Genomic DNA, 16,992 nt, shown 5'->3' with positions numbered 1-16,992 from the left:
AGAGCACAGAGGGAGAAGGAGAAGCAGGCTCCCTGCTGAGCAGAGAGCCTGATGTGGTGCTCAATCTCAGGACGCCAAGATCATGACCGAGCTGAAAGCAGATGCTTAATCAACTGAGCCACCCAGGCTCCTTGCACATATGGAATCTTATCAGATAAGACCTCAATCTCTCAAGATGTTGTTCCCCAGCTAGAATCATAAGTGGGCCTCTCTTGGCCATGCCACTCTTTTATTAGACCTGTTGCCTCCAGTTGATGAGGTACATGGTAGGCATAGGCATGAGCCAACACTGCACAATTTTTGTATTAATATGAGTCCCTTTGTCAGAGGCAATGTTGTATAAAATACCAAGACCATGAATAAGAGATTTTGTGGGTCCCCTAATGATAGTATTGGCAGATGAGTTTCAGGCAAAGAAGGTAAATCTGTATAGAGGATGTATCTATCCCCATAAAGTCAAATCATTGCCCCCTTCAAGGTGGAAGGAATTCAATAAAATTAGTGATTGGTTGGTTCCCAAAGGATTAGAACCTTTCCAGGACTTGGTGTTGTCCTGTGCTGATGGCAAGATAGGCACTCACAGTCCTGGTCTGCAAGGTAATTGTAGTGAGGGGAAATCCCTGTTGTGATCAGTTTTGCCACTATGGCCATTCTATACATGGGCCCATGGAATGAGCAGCAAGGTGCCTGGGAAGGAAGTTGACTACAGCCACAAGGTGGGTCATTTTGTCTACCTTACTTTTGGAAGCTTTCTCTGCAGTAAATGGTCTCTGGTGATCGTTCCCTTGGGTCATAAATATCTTCACAGTCTTCATTCAATCCAAGAGTTTCATCCACCTCTTTCTTCCTCAGCTCTCTTTGTCATATCAGTTTTTCACTCTTAGTCTTTCCAAGTCCCTGACTAATCAAACCAAAGTGTCAGCCACTGTCCGTGAGACTATAGATTTGTACTTCAGCCCATTTTCCTTCCAAGGAAATTAGACATTTTGTCCAAGTTTCTGAGAGAATTTTCTTTATCACAGTCTTTCAGAACCATCCTCGTAATGCATCAGACATCCACTTCTGGCTGGTGCCAGCGTACAAACAGACTTATCTATAAACCAGGCCTACAGTTTTTCCTTCTTTTGTTAACAGGGGGATGTTCCCATGAGACCATTTATGCAGGTTGAGGAAGAGATGGTAAAACGGGAGGAGTAGATGCCATGTGAGTCTCCATTTACCTGTGCCTACACAAGTCTCCACCACCTCCATAAAATCATGGAATGATGCCGCAGATGCCTGACTTTATGATTTGGTGGATAACACTCAATTCATAATGAACAGCTCAGGTCACATCATTGCTTGGTATCCTTTGGTTAAGAGTTCAGGTACTTCAAGTGTCATTGAGTTTCTGGGTCAGAAGGCCTAAGTGGCAGAGCCATTTGTAATTCAGCCTAGGCTTATACACAGTTCTCTGTTGCTCTGAGACTCATCCTAAAATGGCAGCCTAATGAGTTGCTAAGCAAATGGGTCAGCTTAAAACTTCCAAATGATGTTTTTTAAACTCCAAAAAGACCCACCAAACACTGGGCCTTTTTCTTTGTGGTGTATAGCACAAAGTGGAGAGATTTGACTTTAATTTTGGAAGGGCTACTCCAAGATATTTTAGACCGCTGGATCCTTAGGCATTTCATCAGTGTGTCAGGTTTCTAAATTCTCTGAGGTTTTTCTTCCTATCCTCTGTCATGCCTGTATCTTATAGAGGCTTCAAGCTTCTTGCTGCAGCCTGCTCACCAGGTTCAACTGACATAATGTCATCAATATAATGGACCAGTATGAAATACTGTGAGGTATCAAAGCTCCTTTGGCTTATACGAAAGCAGGAGAGTTGACATAATCCTGAAGACCATGAGTGTATACCAACTGTGCCAGCCAGGTGAAAGCAGCCTGCTGCTGATTGTCCTTACTAATTAAGATAGAGAAAAAAGTAATCTGTCAAGTCACCAGCTACATAGCGGGTGCCATTGCTCTATAGATACTACATCCAGAATAACAGCTGCAATCAGTAACAACTACCCAGTCGAGTATAGAACAATCCGTAGTCATTGTCTACAACCTATATGGTATTTTCCCTGAACAAATAGGTATTAAGCAGAGATTTGATTAAAAGCATCATCTCTCCATCTTTCACAACTTGGATGGTAACTCTAATCACTGCTGTACCCCTGAGAATGTGGTATTGCTTTTGGTTCAGTCTTCTGGAAGCCATTAGGATGGGTGCTGTTGGCTTTTCAGAGGCTTCCTCCTGGCTTTGCTCACCTACTGGTTCTCATTCCATAGATCAGGAAACCAATGTGGGGATTCTTCCAGTTGCCATTTATGTCTATTACATGGGTCTCTTGGAGCCATTGTAAGATGGCTCAAGCCCAGATTTTGCTCATCACCAGACCTCCATAAGTCCTCACTCTGTCTAGTGGACCATGGTGGTTTTGGGGTCCTCAGAAATTAGCATCATTTCAGAGCTATTATCCAAGGGCTGTGTGTCTTTTTTTCTCTTTTGTTCAGTGGTCCCAGCAAATGGCCCCTTAGGAATTTCTCAGGAAGCCTTGAAGAAATGCGCAGGATATACTCATGGTCACATTTCAGGCTTCTTCTGTAAAGAGATCTGGCCTCTTCCTCAGTTAAAGGGTTCTGAGTTCGAGCATTACCTTATTTCAGCAAACTTGGTAGGAAGTAAAAAATATCACTATGGCTGCTCGAATCAGGTATCTACCTGCCACAACAATAATTTTCTCAATTATAGAGATCTATGCTATCTAATGTGGTAGCTGCTAGTCACATGTGGTTATTAAGCACTTGAAATGTGGCTAAGTCCTGATTGAGCTATACAGACATGAGAAATACACTCTGGATTTCAAAGACAGTACCAAAAAGTGTAAAAATAACATCAGTAATGCTTTATATTGATAACATGTTAAAGTGATAACACTTTGGATATGAGTTAAATCAAATATTTAAAATTGTTATCATGGTTTCTTTTTGTTTAAGATTTTATTTATTTATTCATGAAAGACACAGAGACACAGAGACATAGGCAGAAGAAGAAGCAGGTTCCCTGCCAGGAGCCCCATGCAGGACTCAATCCCAGGACCCCAGGATCATGACCTGAGCCAAAGGCAGATGCTCAACCACTGAGCCACCCAGTGCCCTATCATGGTTTCTTTTTACTTTTTAAATACATGGCTACTAGCAAATTTAAAATTACATTATATTTATATTGGATCATGGCTAACATGGAGTAAGCAATATCATAGTAAGTTATACATCTACTTTTTTCCTTTCAACCCTATAATAATTAGCCACCACCATAAACCCACATGGAGCAATCTGATTATCCTTCTATCCTATGGCTTATTAGAGTAATTGAGCCCACCTTGTCTCTGACAGTCTGTCACTGGAGATTCCAATTTTTACAGTTAGTATTAGAGATCTCAATTTAATGGCAGCATCATCCACCGACATCTCTGACCTATAGAGAAAAGCCACACAGAGCTTCTCAAGGATGCAGGTGTTCTTACTAATGAAATTTTTAATGCTTTTGTGAGGGGAGTATCCTCTGAGCCTTTAGAAAAGGGATTAAATAGGTTACACATATAATAGATATATTTCAATTTCCCATCACCCTAAGCTTTGGATTTCTTCTAAAATGCTAGAAAGTTCTCACATTCTCAGCCTCATTAGATATAAGACACTATTAAACCCAGAATTTAATTACTCGTCCAAGCAAACAATTAGAGCCACTTCCGATGCTTGAGCTACCATGTCACATCTTGAATCCCAGGTGAATTCATCCATATTGACCAATTTGATCCAACCCAATTATATTTCATCTTCCTTGGCCTAATACTCTTGGAGTCTATTTGCATATACAGGTTCCTGAGATTTTTGACACTGTAAATGAAAAGATATTGCAATTCCTTTGCTGTATAAATGTCTCCTCCTGGAGAAGAGCTTTGACATTTTTCTTTGGGCTATGGTGAGATGTAACTCCCATTATGAGCCTTCAGCCAATAAGATAAGGTAGGGCTAGGTCTAAGGGACAATAAGTACACCTCTTGTGAGGCAACTGCCCTGTGTGACACTGTAGCAAGTCTTTATGCAAGGGACCGTTTTCTCTAGCAAGGGAGATACAGGGGGCCTAGGGGTTAATCAATCTCAGTTTCATTTACATCACTCCAAATGTCCTTATCCCAACCTTAGCATCCAACTCCTTCACAATCAGTACCCTAATATTAGCATAGAAACTTGGTAAGGTTGTATATCTCATAGGCCTTGCAAACCTTCAACCCACACGACTAGACTTTAGGCTTAATGCACAGCTATGTCTTTTCAGAGGCAGTATGCAATAAGGAATTCTTTTAAGATCTCCATAGAAAATTTCTGGTTCTACATTCATGTCTTGAGTTTTAAGTTCAAAGCTCAAAGCTCCTCTCTGTTTCTCTCTCTCTCTCTCTCTTACACACACACACACACACACACACACACACTCACCCTCACACACTCTCTAGCAGTTAAATGTTGTCAGCAGTTCTTGTAATTACTACAGTTGCCATAGCAATCAAGTGCTGTGGTCACTTGATCACTTAAAAACTTGTCTTCCACTGGGTCTCCATCCTACATCACTATCAGTGATAATTTGAATAATCTCAATGATACTTCATGCCACGGATTACCAGTGCCTCATTTTCCCCAGCAATAAGGCCATTTATGCCTTCATTAAATAAATGAGAAACCTAGTCCCAGAATTTCACTTTGAACGTTGTTTCCTGGAACCATTCCTATTACCAACTATTGTATTAGTCAGGGTCTGAGCAGAAAACAGCATCTATGCTCAGCGGTATGGAGAGGTAAGAAAGAGATATGAGCAGGGTTAAGGGACCAGATGAGGGATGCTAAGGAATTCAAGACATAGCAATAGTGGAAAGCCATCCCTATCCAGGGCTGAAGAGGCAATGGAAACACATAACGTCACCAAAAGAAAAAATGAGAGGTGGAGTCATGGAAGAGGGGACATGTGGAGGAAACTGCAGTCCATGGAGGGTCACACCCACTGCCAGAGATGTGACAGAAGCTCAGAGAAGGGGCAGCAGGTAAGAAACACTCCAACCCCACGGTCAAACACAATTTGAAGCCAGAGGACAAAGGAGCCCAGGATGATGAATATCCTGGGTCTCAAGCTGAGTAAAGGAGGACTGACAATGGATTTGAGAGAGGAGGACCAACCCTCCAAGTGTTGCCTTTACCTGAACAATATCCTTTCATCCTTTTAACCTAGCATCAGTAAGATATGTACTATTATCTCCATTTTACAGGTGATGAAGCAGGCTTGCTCAAGATTACATAAATGGTAAGTGGTGGGGCTGCAGCTCTAACCTGGGCAAGTTGAACTGGAGTTTCCATATCTGTAAGTGCCGACAGCTCTCACATCTGCCCCTGCCATGCATTTTCAAGCCCTGTCAGAATTAGGAAACGCACTTCTCTTTGCTTCCTCTTCTACGTAGCCTGAGTCAGATAGTCAGCCTTGAAGAACCTGCATAATGCTCCTATGTGTGGTTGACATGGGTTGGTTGGGCCTCCTGTTACTCATTTTCTTTCGTGGACTAATTCTCCTGCCACATTGCTTTGGGGGAACCTTCCTGCCACTCCTCCCAGTGCATGTGTTTTGGGTTGAGGTCCTAAGCAAGCTAGCATATTGCATTTCCTCGGTGGCCATGACCCAATGACCCAAATCCAACTAAAAAGAACCAACAAAAGTCAGTTCTTGGAATTTTGTTAGAGGAATAACAGCCTGAGAGGAATAGGAGGTACTGCTAGATTTCTACAAATGGAGCCAAGACCAAAGCCAACATAAAGGAAGGCAAACAGAGATGATCCAAAGCACGCCCCTGTGACAGGTGTGAGCTCTGAATCCAACCATAGCCACAGCCGGCCCATCCCTGGGCTTTTTGTTACATAAGCCATAAATTATCATAAGACAAATATGGCAAGGTGAGGAGCTGGCCCTACCTTCTCCAGAAAGTGCTTCAACCTTTGGTGCTTATCCCACAGGTTTTAGGAGCCTAGGGAGTGGCACCCAAGATGGAAGAGGCTTGTGTGAAGGCAGAGGGCGAGAATGCCTGGGGCAGCAGAATATAACCTCTGGGATCAAAGACAAGATAAATGGTTGAGTCAACACACACCCCCACAGAGGTATATTTAGTAAACTTTTTTCCTCACAGGGCTTGAAACATCAAAATTGCTTTTTAAAAAATAATAAAAGGAAACAGCCACTGTGGTTTCTTTTGACACTAGCCCAATTTCTTGGCTGTCACAATACTTCCAAATAACATGTGTAAGACTTCACTGGGCTGTCTCTTTTTCCCTAAAACCCAAGGCAAAAAATGTCAACAAAAGCCTGCAGTTCCAGCTGCATGATAATGTTTGGTCAGAGGCTTCCTGAGATCTTGAACACTCCTGGATGGCTTATAGGACCTGATGTTTCCCCTGCAACTGTGAAATGGCTTTATGCAAAGATAATATGGGCCAAGGTGTAAACCCAGACTCACAGCCTGACCTCCTGGGTTCACTATGTATTCCTATGGATCATCCTTGAAACCCACCTGGCCAACCTTTACAACTATAAAATATACCTGGGGCGCCTGGGTGGCTCAGCAGGTTATGTGTCCGAGTCTTGATTTCAGCTCAGGTCATGAAGTCAGAGTCATGAGATCAAGCCCTGTGTTGGATCTGCTTGTGATTCTCTCTCTCTCTCTCGTCCTCCTCCTCCTGCTCACTGTCTCTCTCTCTTAAATAAATAACACCGGCCATCATAGTCTTCCTTGTGGGAGATAAAGAAAGCTTTGGGGCTGTTGAAGTTACAAGGTTATGTTCCACTGTGGCACTAAGAGACTTCTCACTCCCTCCAACCTCAAATCTCTCTGTTCTGCATGTCACTTTCTTTCTTTCAGGTATAGCTTAGAAGAAAAAGTCTGTCTTGTTTTGTTCAAGATTAGCTCTTCCCTCTATTGTTATTTTTTTCCCTCTATTGTTTTGATCCCATTTTATGCTGAGGACTTGGTCTCCAGTTAGTCTCTCTCTTCCATGTGAAAAAAAAATTGTTTTATCAGCTTTACTCAAGTATAATTTACACACGGCAAAATGCAACCATTTTTTAAAAAATGCAACCATTTTAATGAATGGATGAGTTTTGACAAATGAGTACACTATGTAAGCATTAGTACCACAATCAAGGTATAGAACATTTCCATCACCCTCAAAAGCTGCTTCCTGCAGTCAATTCACCCTCAAATCCACCTCCCTCCCCAGCTACCACTGCTGAGTTGTGGCAGATTTGCTTTCTGTCACTGTGGATTAATTTGGGCTGTAATAGGATTTCATATAAATGGAATCATACAGTATACACTTGTTCTGACTTCTTCTGCTCAGGATAATGCTTCTGGGATTCATCACGGTTTGGTGCAAATCAGAAGTTCACCTGTTGTATTGATGAGTAGTATTTTACTGTGTAGATAGAAATACTGCTATTATTTATCCATGTGCCTGCTAATGAACATTTGGGGTGTTTCCAGTGTAGGGCTATTACGAATAAAATTGTTACAAACATATGTATACAAGCTTTGTTTGGACATGTTTCCACATCTCTTGGGGAAACACCTGGAAGTGGAATTTTGAATTGCATGTTAAGTGTATGTTTACCTTGTAAGAAACTGCCAAATTGTTTCCCAAAGTGGCTATACAATTCTATACTCCTGCTGGGCATATGTGAAAGGTCTACTGGCTTTATATCCTTACGAATACTTGGTGTTGTCAGCCTTTTTAATTTTTGTCATTTTAGTGGGTGTGTAGTGGTGCCTTGTTGTGGTTTTAATTTTCACTCCTCTGATGACTAAAGATGTTGAGCATCTTTCAAGTAGTGCTTGTCGGCTATCTGTATCTTCATTTTTTAAATTTTTATTTTTAAATTTATTTTATTTTATTTTTTTATTTACTCATGAGAGACACACAGAGAGAGAGGCAGAGACACAGGCAGAGGGAGAAGCAGGCTCCATGCAGGGAGCCCGATGTGGGACTCGATCCCGGGTCTCCAGGATCATGCCTTGGACTGAAGGCAGTGCCAAACCGCTGAGCCACCCGGGCTGCCCCTATCTGTATCTTCTTTTGTGAAATGTCCATTCAAATTTTTTGCCCATTTTTTTTGTTCTCTTACTATTGACTGTAACACTCTTCTAACTCCTAGATACATAAGTATATCTTTATATGAAAATATTATATATATCCATATATATATTTGTCTTTTCATTTTCTTAACAGTGTCTTTCAAAGAGCACAAATTTTATACTTTGATGGAGTCTAGTTTATCTCTCCTATAATTTCAATCTCTGATGGCTCCTTCCTTTTAACATATAAACAGGCTTAAGGTGTCTCAGTTGGCTAAGCCTTCTGCTCAGGTCATGATCCCAGGGTCATGGGATCGAGCCCTGCATGGAAGTCCCTGCTCAGCTGGGAACCTGCTTCTCCCTCTCCCTTTGCCCGGCCCCCAGCTCTCCCTCCCTCAAATAAATAAATAAAATATTTTAAAAAATAAACATGCATAAGTCTCTCCAATAACTACAAAAACCAGCTAAACAAAAATAGGGCAATAACCACTTCAAACTACTATGTAGTAGTACTCTGTATCCTTCCCTCTTTTCACAGACAAGCACTTCCAAACAACAGTCTTCCTTTATTCTATCTTCCCAAACTGGTCACCTCTTTAGCACACTCCCATCACTGCATTGAGAAATCCCTGGCAGAGTCATGAACCCTGAGGCACGGCCAGGTACTAACATCTTGGGAACCAAGAGCATACAAATGTACCACCTCTGGTTTGCAAGGGCAGAGCTGGAGAGCCATGTCTGGATGGTGGTGGGGACTGGGAAGCCCTTTGACTACTTTCTCCTGGTGTTTCAGAGCCCTGCTGCTTGTTTCCTCTATTGTCTTTGGGTTACTATCCAAATAATCATCACAACACATTACCTAAAAAAATGATTGACAGGGACTTTACCTGCGGAGGGTTCTTATTGAGACTGTCCTTTTCAGCCCGGGTGGCTCAGCGGTTTAGTGCCACCTTCGGCCCAGTGTGTGATCCTGGAGACCCGGGGTTGAGTCCCACGTCAGGCTCCCTGCATGGAGCCTGCTTCTCCCTCTGCCTGTGTCTCTGCCTCTCTCTCTCTCTCTCTCTCTGTCTCATAAATAAATAAATGAAATCTTAAAAAAAAAAAAATTCCACAGACTGGGTGCTGTAAACAACAAAAATCCTTTAAAAAAAGAAAAAAAAAAAAAGACTGCCCTTTAACTGGCTTCCACTCTGAGCGGCACTACTTCCTCCAGCCCAGCCCTGTTTTTCTGCACCACACCACTCTTTCCTGATGGGCTCCAGCAAGTGGGCTCTTGGGGCTTATTTTTCCTGATCAGCACCAACATTCTTTTTCTCCTACTTGTTGCCTATCTAGCTTAGCAAATACATACTGAGTTATATGAGTATATGTGATAAAACTCAACCACAAGGGATCCCTGGGTGGCGCAGCTGTTTGGCGCCTGCCTTTGGCCCAGGGCGCGATCCTGGAGACCTGGGATCAAATCCCACTTCGGGCTCCCGGTGCATGGAGCCTGCTTCTCCCTCTGCCTGTGTCTCTGCCTCTCTCTCTCTGTGTGTGACTATCATAAATAAATAAAAATTAAAAAAAAAAAAAAAAAGGAACTCAACCACAAGTACTGATTTAGCTCATGGTCTAGCTGGGGGGTCCAGCTGAGTCATCTATCACCACAGTTTGACTTGTGAGTACAGAGGAGTAACACCCAAGGCAGTTTAGGGAGATTAGGGCAAGTAAAGGAGCTCCAAGCTCTGTGATTGCACCTGCAAAGGAGCGTGAATGCATGTTTAAGCTGTGTGAGGTGTGGAAGAGCAAGACATTTACAGCAAACAGGTCATTTGGGAGAAGCTTAAGGAAACTGGGAAATATCACAGGATGTAAGCATCATAGGATACATTGCCTAAGTCCCTAGCTGTTCACCAAAATCCATTGTCTCTAACAGAAATGGGGTGGTTGCCTAGGGTATGGCTGGACTACCTTTCCCAGCCTTCCTTGGTGTCAGGTGGGGGACACGTGACAAAGTTATCACCAATGGACTGTGAGCAGAAGGGTGTGTCCCCTTTGAGCCGAGGCTTTTGAAGAGTGGGTGTGTCTCCTTCACATGCGTTTTCCCTCTTTGAGAACTGGATAGAGATCTAATGAGGCCCTGAGGAGATAGTGGACCCACATAACGGGAGGAGTTTTGGTCTTTGAATGACTTGTGGAGGCAGAGCTGCCCTGCCATCTTGGATAATCAGCCAAGATAGTGTAATAAGCAACAAATAAACTTATAATGTGTCACTCCATGGCAAATTTTGAATAATTTTATTGCTGCAGTATAACCAATCCTACATAATACATTCTGATAATGGAGCACTTATGAAAGCTTTCTAAAATATACATACATGTAGGGGGAAAATGGAATGAAGTATACCAAGGTGTTAAAAATGGTGGTTGTCTTTGGGTGGTGGAGTTATGGGTGAATTTCATTTTCTCTGTAATTTTCTGGCTTCTCCAAATTCACTACAATGAGCATGTTATCTTATAGTCATGACAAATAGAAATTCTCTAAATTCAGGTAGTTACAGAGATAATAACAAGTTGAGGAAGAACCTCATTAGCTGGAGGCATGTAGAAAGTCTATTCCAGTAGTAGAAGTCGAGAGTGGGAAAAAAGCAGAGGAAAAGCAAAAAAAAAAAAAAAAAAAAAAAAAACAAATTAATTCCACATTTATTGAGGATCTGGTCATGTAAAGGGGAAGAGTAGAGCACAACAGAGGAAAGCCCAGTACATGCTTCTCCTGTATTCTTACCCCCTGCCCAGAACCTCCGTCCAACCCCTGCATGGCGGGTGCTGCTGAGGGAGGGGGCTGCGTAACTTTGTTTTATATCTTCCTTCATGTAGTTGAGGGAGGCTGAGGCTCTCCATGAAGCTGTTGGACAGAGGTTCCAGCACCAGAAGATGGGAAAAGGAAAGTTGGATGTTCACTAAGGGGGCACAAGTGGCATGTAGATTACACACATATTTCCTGTTCCTCCAAATTCCTTCCTGAAACTCATCCCTCCTTTGGCTTCCATGAGAACCTAAATTTCTGGGGATCTTTCTATGTATCCGACCGCAGGTACTTTTCTCTGCCCATCTTTTTGGTTTCTCAAGGGTCCACTCTTGGTGTTCATACTATACTCCCTTCTGAAGTAGGCTCATCCTCTCCAATGTCACCCCAAGGCTACTCTCTAGTGTAGCTCCAAACCCAGATGGACAACTGCTGCTGAGCTCTCTTTGTTGACCGCCACCACTTCCCACTTCCCTCTAGGGACTCAACTCACTGCTGTCCAGCCAGAGAAACCTGGGTGTTAGCCTCATTTCTCATGCTCAGCCTACTTCTTTAATATCTGTTCAATGCATCTAGTTCCCTTCATCACTGCTGCTATGGCTTCTGTTCAAGCTATTTGATCTCTTCCATATTTCTGTATCATTCCCTAATTCACATCCAGAAACTCAGGACCCTTCATTTTCCACACAGCCCCAAGAATGTATTTTTTCCAACTTAAAAAAAAATTGTGGGGCAGCCCAGGTGGCTCAGTGGTTTAGTGCCGCCTTCAGCCCAGGGTGTAATCCTGGAGGCCCAGGATCAAGTCCCACATCAAGCTCCCTGCATGGAGCCTGCTTCTCCCTCTGCCTCTGCCTGTGTATGTTCCTCTCTCTCTCTCTCTCTCTGTCTCCCATGAACAAATAAATAAAATCTTAAAAAAAAAAAAAAAAAAAAAAACTATGAGGGGCACCTGGCTGGCTCAGTCAGAAGAGCATGTGACTCTTGATCTTGGGGTCATGGGCTCAAGCCCCACATTGGGTACAGAGTTTACTATTTAAGTAATAGCAATTTTATTTATTCAAAAATAAGTAAATCAATTTATAAAATACTTCTTACATTCAGAAAAGGACATTGGGAATTCATAATAACCATAAATATCTGTATTACCCACCTCCCATCCAGGATTAACTGATGAGAACATTTTCTTACTATTTTCTCAAAGATAAGTATTTCTAAAACAGAGATTTAAGGGTGCCTGTGTAGTGCAGTTGGTTAAGCATCCAACTCTTGCTCTCAGATCAGGTCATGATCTCAGCGTCACAAGATCGAGCCCCAGTTCAGTGTGGAGTCTGTTTGAGGTTCTCTCTCCCTCTGCCTCTCCAGCTCCTGCTCACTCATTCTCTCTCTCTCAGAAATAAATAAATAAAGCTTAAAAAAAAAAAAACAACAACAAACAAACCTGTAGAGATCTAAAAATTTTACAATGTTACTTTCTTGATTAAAAATTCTCAGTAGATCTAAATAGCACTCAATATAACTTCCAAATTCTTGATCAGTCTTCTGAGACTGTCCAGTGGTTAAGAGCAAGGGCTGTGGGGTCTACCACTCACCAGCTTATACAAGTAGCTTATCAGTTATTTAACTTTCTGAGCCTCAGTTTCCATGAGGCGATAGTGTTGTGGGGCTGTTTGGGGCTTACCTGAGATATGCGAATTGCCTAGCACAGTACTTGGCACGTAATATACACGTCCGATGTCTAACTCTTCTGCCCTGAATTTCAAGACAAGAGAGAAAAGTGGAAGCAAGAAGAGGGAGGGAACTCTCTCAAAGGAAGGGAGAGGAAAGGAAAGAGAAAAGGATCAATCGAGTTTAAGCAAAGAGTTGGATAAGAAAGAAGCGAGAGGTGCCTTGGTGGCTCAGTCTGTTAAGCATTGGATTCTTGATTTTGGCTCAAGTCATGATCTCAGGGTGATAGGATCAAGTCCCCCTCACCCCACAGTCGAACCCTGAGAGGCTCCAGCTCAGAGGGGATCTGCTTGAGACTCTCCCTTCCCCTTCCCATGCTCATGCCCATGCTTGAATTCTCTCTCTCTAAAAGAAATTTAAAAAAAAAATTTTTTTTAAAGAGAGAGAAGAGAGGGACTGAGAAGATGAGAGGAGAGACATCTAAATAGAGAAACAAAAATAATGAAGGAAAAATGCCAAAGGAGGAAGAACCTTCCCAGGATGAAAGAGGACTTTGGTGTCTGGGAGGATTGGGAATGAAATTAAGGGCTACAGAGCCGGGGTTCGTTGGCAGGAGGGCTCTGCGGGCATGGGTCCTGCAGCATCTCCACCGGGGCAGGGTGGAGCCCTCGCTCCCTTTGCCTATAATTCACCTCCTCCCCAGAGGTGATGCAAGGGAAACACGGATTCAGTTGATGCCAAGTCGCTTGGATAGATTCTGCTACTTGTTATTTGAGGGATAGGACAGGTATCAAGCTTTCTGGAGATTAATTTTTGATTTATTGGTGGTAACAATGATTTATTCTGATACACCCCCAGGGCAAAGGAAGGGCTGTAAATATTTTAAATGCTGTTAGCCAGTGACAAGAAACATTGCTGGTCGGGGAGCAGGGCAGATGGGAATTTCAAATGCCTTCTCTAAATTACTTAAAGGCAAACTGTTAATACTTGCTAGCTTGTTGAAGACAGAGGCTGGGGGTAGGAGAGAGAAGCATATTAAATTGTTATCTTATTAACTCAGACAACATCTTATGCTTTCTCCGTAGAGTCCATTTGCTTTTCCTACAGACCGGATTGGCTTGGCTTTCACAGCCTGCTAAGGCAACACAGAGACATCTTTCAGGCTCCTGGAGAGGGACTGTCGGGGACAGGAGCCCCCTGGCCCATGTTCTCCAACAGGAGCCTAGGAGCCCAGGGCCTGAGGCAGGGTGGGGTGGTAGGGAAAGCCTTGGACCAAGAGCCTACGCCAATTGTGTGACCCCGGGTGAGACACTCTGACTTTGTTTTTTTTGTTTTGTTTTGTTTTTTGTTTTTGACACTCTGACTTTGAATCTCAGTCCCCCACCCTGTAAACAGGATATTAATCCCGGCTGGTGTGGCAAGGTGGAGACTGTGAAGTCTGGGAGCACTTGGTATAATCATTGGTGAACATAGCTCCATGGGATTTGCTTTCCCAGCCTCCTCCCCCCTTGGTTCTGGTATCAGCCCTGATTGTCAGGCCAAGGAGAGAAGGCTATTCCCTCTCACATGATAAGGAAACGGGCTGAGCAGTGGGCCAGGCAGAGAGCCAGGAGTGGAGTGAGTGTCAGGCCCTCTGGAAGCTGGGACTAGGGGGAGGTGAACAAGGCACTCACTTCTGGCCTGCAGGATTTCAGGGGGCACCAAAAACTCAGTAATCAAGATGAATAATATTTTAATGCAATAGTTAAAAAAATCAAAATTAATGCAGAATTCCACAATGAACAAAATACCTCATTTGAATTTTTAAAAAGATTTTATTTATTTATTCACGAGAGACACAGAGGGAAAGTTAGAGACATAGGCAGAGGGAGAGAAGCAAGCTCCCTGCTGGGACCCCAGGATCATGACCTGAGCGAAAGGCAGACACTCAACCACTGAGCCACCCAGGTACCCCAAAATATCTCATTTTTAAATAAAGACAAAGTCAATCAATCCTCATCTTGGAAAACAAGCTCAGTCTTCCTGCTGAGCAGAGAGGCAGAGACTCCCCAAAGTGGAGGAAATACTGGGACTCCGCATCAGGACTTTTGTTCTTCTTGGTCTCTCAGCTCAGGGTATGACTCCTTTCCTTTTCTGACTGCCAGCTGGCCCCCTAGAGGCAGGCAAGACTGATTTCAGGTCCTGCTCTATTATTTACTAGCTATGGGGTGTTGGACTAGTTGCTTCACATTTGATAAGCCTCAACTTCCTATCTGTAAACCTGTTTTCTCATCTGAGCCTGCCTTGTTGGGTTATTGCAGAGATCAAGTGTGAGATAATGTGGGGAAAGCACTTAAAGGGGGGGGGGGGCTGGTCCATCTTAAGTGCTCAATAAACATGAGTTATTATTCTTATCTGCAGAATGGGTATCACGTCCCCAGTCCCAAAGTGAGACAATTGTATGCTAAAGAGACATCATAAAATCTGGAAGAAAGGAGAAAAAATCCAAGCACAGTGCTCCATTCCATTCCATTCCTGGAAGCCGTCAGAAAGACAACACTCTCTGCTCATCCCTCCAGCTCCTGGAACAATTCTGGGCATGGCAGGGGCATCTCAGCCAGCACCCCCAAGGGAGTTGTGCCAGAACCCCAACCCGCTGCATCATCTGCCCCAGTGAGGCTGCTAATCCCAACCACATGCTGCCTGGGGCAGGTGCTGGGGCCCAGAGACAGGTCACCGTGGGAAACCGGACCTCAGGGTGGCTAAGCTCTGAGGGTCTGGGTGATGAAAAGCTCCCCCCAATACTACAACTAGTCCTGCTTCCCTTTTTAAGTTGGCTACCAAGAGCATGGAGCTAAATTTATGGCTCATCTCTAGCCAGCACACAATACTTCATTTTCTACATTTGGTTACGAACCTCCATCTAAAATGCACACTCTTATGTTCCCTTGTCTCATTTCCCTTCACTTGTTTTAATTTACTTTAAGCTGCCTTAAATCCATTTTGAAACAAGGTAAGGATAAATAAACACATCCTATCTGTATTTAAACAGCTTCCCATTGTATATGTATATATTCTTGTGCATCTCTTTTCCAAAAATTACTGCCTGCTGCTTCTTGCAAATGGCTGTGTTTGTGCGTGCTAATTGTGTAACTGGCTGCATTTAACACTGAGAGCTATGAGGAGTACTCAGGAAGGAAGGAAACAGTGTTTTAGTTTTCAGTATAAAAGGCAGGGTCGGGCCCAGGTGTCTGCCCCCAGGAAGAGTCCGTTGAAGGCGCTGGTTCTCAACAGGGGCGGATTTTGCCTTCCGAGGAGGCATCTAGCAACATCTGGTGGCATTTTTGGATGTCACAACTGGAGGCCAGGGGCGGAGTGGGTGTCTGGCACTGCTACTGGCATCTGGTGGGTCGAGGCCATAGAAGCTGCTAGGCATCCTACAAAGCAGCCCCACGACAAGAACGATCTAGTCCCAAATGTCAACAGTGCTCAGCTTGTGAAATCCTGACTTAAGGGTAGGCTGGTTCTAGAAGGCGGAGCAGAGGCTTGTAGATACCCAGAGTGAAAACAGGGGGCCAGCCTTCCTGAACCCCTCTGGGAAGAAAGAGCAGCTGAGACGGCCTGTCTCCTCAATTACCAGAAGAAACTGGGTCTCCCACTGGGGGCACAGGAGGAGGAAGGCCACCTTGGGAAAGAAAAAGACCTGGCCAGTGTCCCCAAGGAGGGTTCAGTTCTGGGTTAGCTGGGGTGGGGTGAGCCCCTTCATTCAGCATAGGCCTCCTTCCAGTGGCCCCTCTGCCTTTCTTTACTGAGATTTCTGCCCCATGAAGCTTCCAGTGGTGCTTGGCCAATGGGAGCCCCAGCAGAGGGGCAGGAGGCAAGGGAAGCACAAAGAAGGGAAATTGGTCCCAGCTGCTCCCTGTGGGCCTGCCTCAACCAAAGTCACAGCTCTCTCCAGACAGCACCCCCATACCAGTCCCTCCTTCCAGGTTCTGCTAACAACCTTCAGGTTGTCCCCTTTTGCCCCCTCCAGGCTAGGGGGTGTCCGAGCCCCGCTGGGGGACCACGTCATGTCTTGCGGTCTCCCCACAGCCTGCTATATGTTTGTAAATACCCCCTCTACTCACCCCTCCTCAATTTCTCCTAGTTTGAGTGTTGAGCTTGTCTCCTGTTTCCTTCAGGGAGCTTAGCCATCACAGCGCCCCATTTGTTTATTAAATGTTCATTGAACACCTCCTATGTACTGAGACACTGTTCTAGGTGTTTGGGCTACCCAGGTAGACACCCCACCCCGCCACCCACTGTCTTTGCACCTTCCAACTCGCACCGAGGAGCACCTAGGGGAGACACACTCCTGGTTGGACA

This window comes from Canis aureus, chromosome 38, assembly GCF_053574225.1.
Source record: "Canis aureus isolate CA01 chromosome 38, VMU_Caureus_v.1.0, whole genome shotgun sequence".
NCBI lineage: Eukaryota > Metazoa > Chordata > Mammalia > Carnivora > Canidae > Canis > Canis aureus.
The sequence above is the reverse complement of the archived record's forward strand: the minus strand, read 5'-3'. Positions refer to the sequence as shown.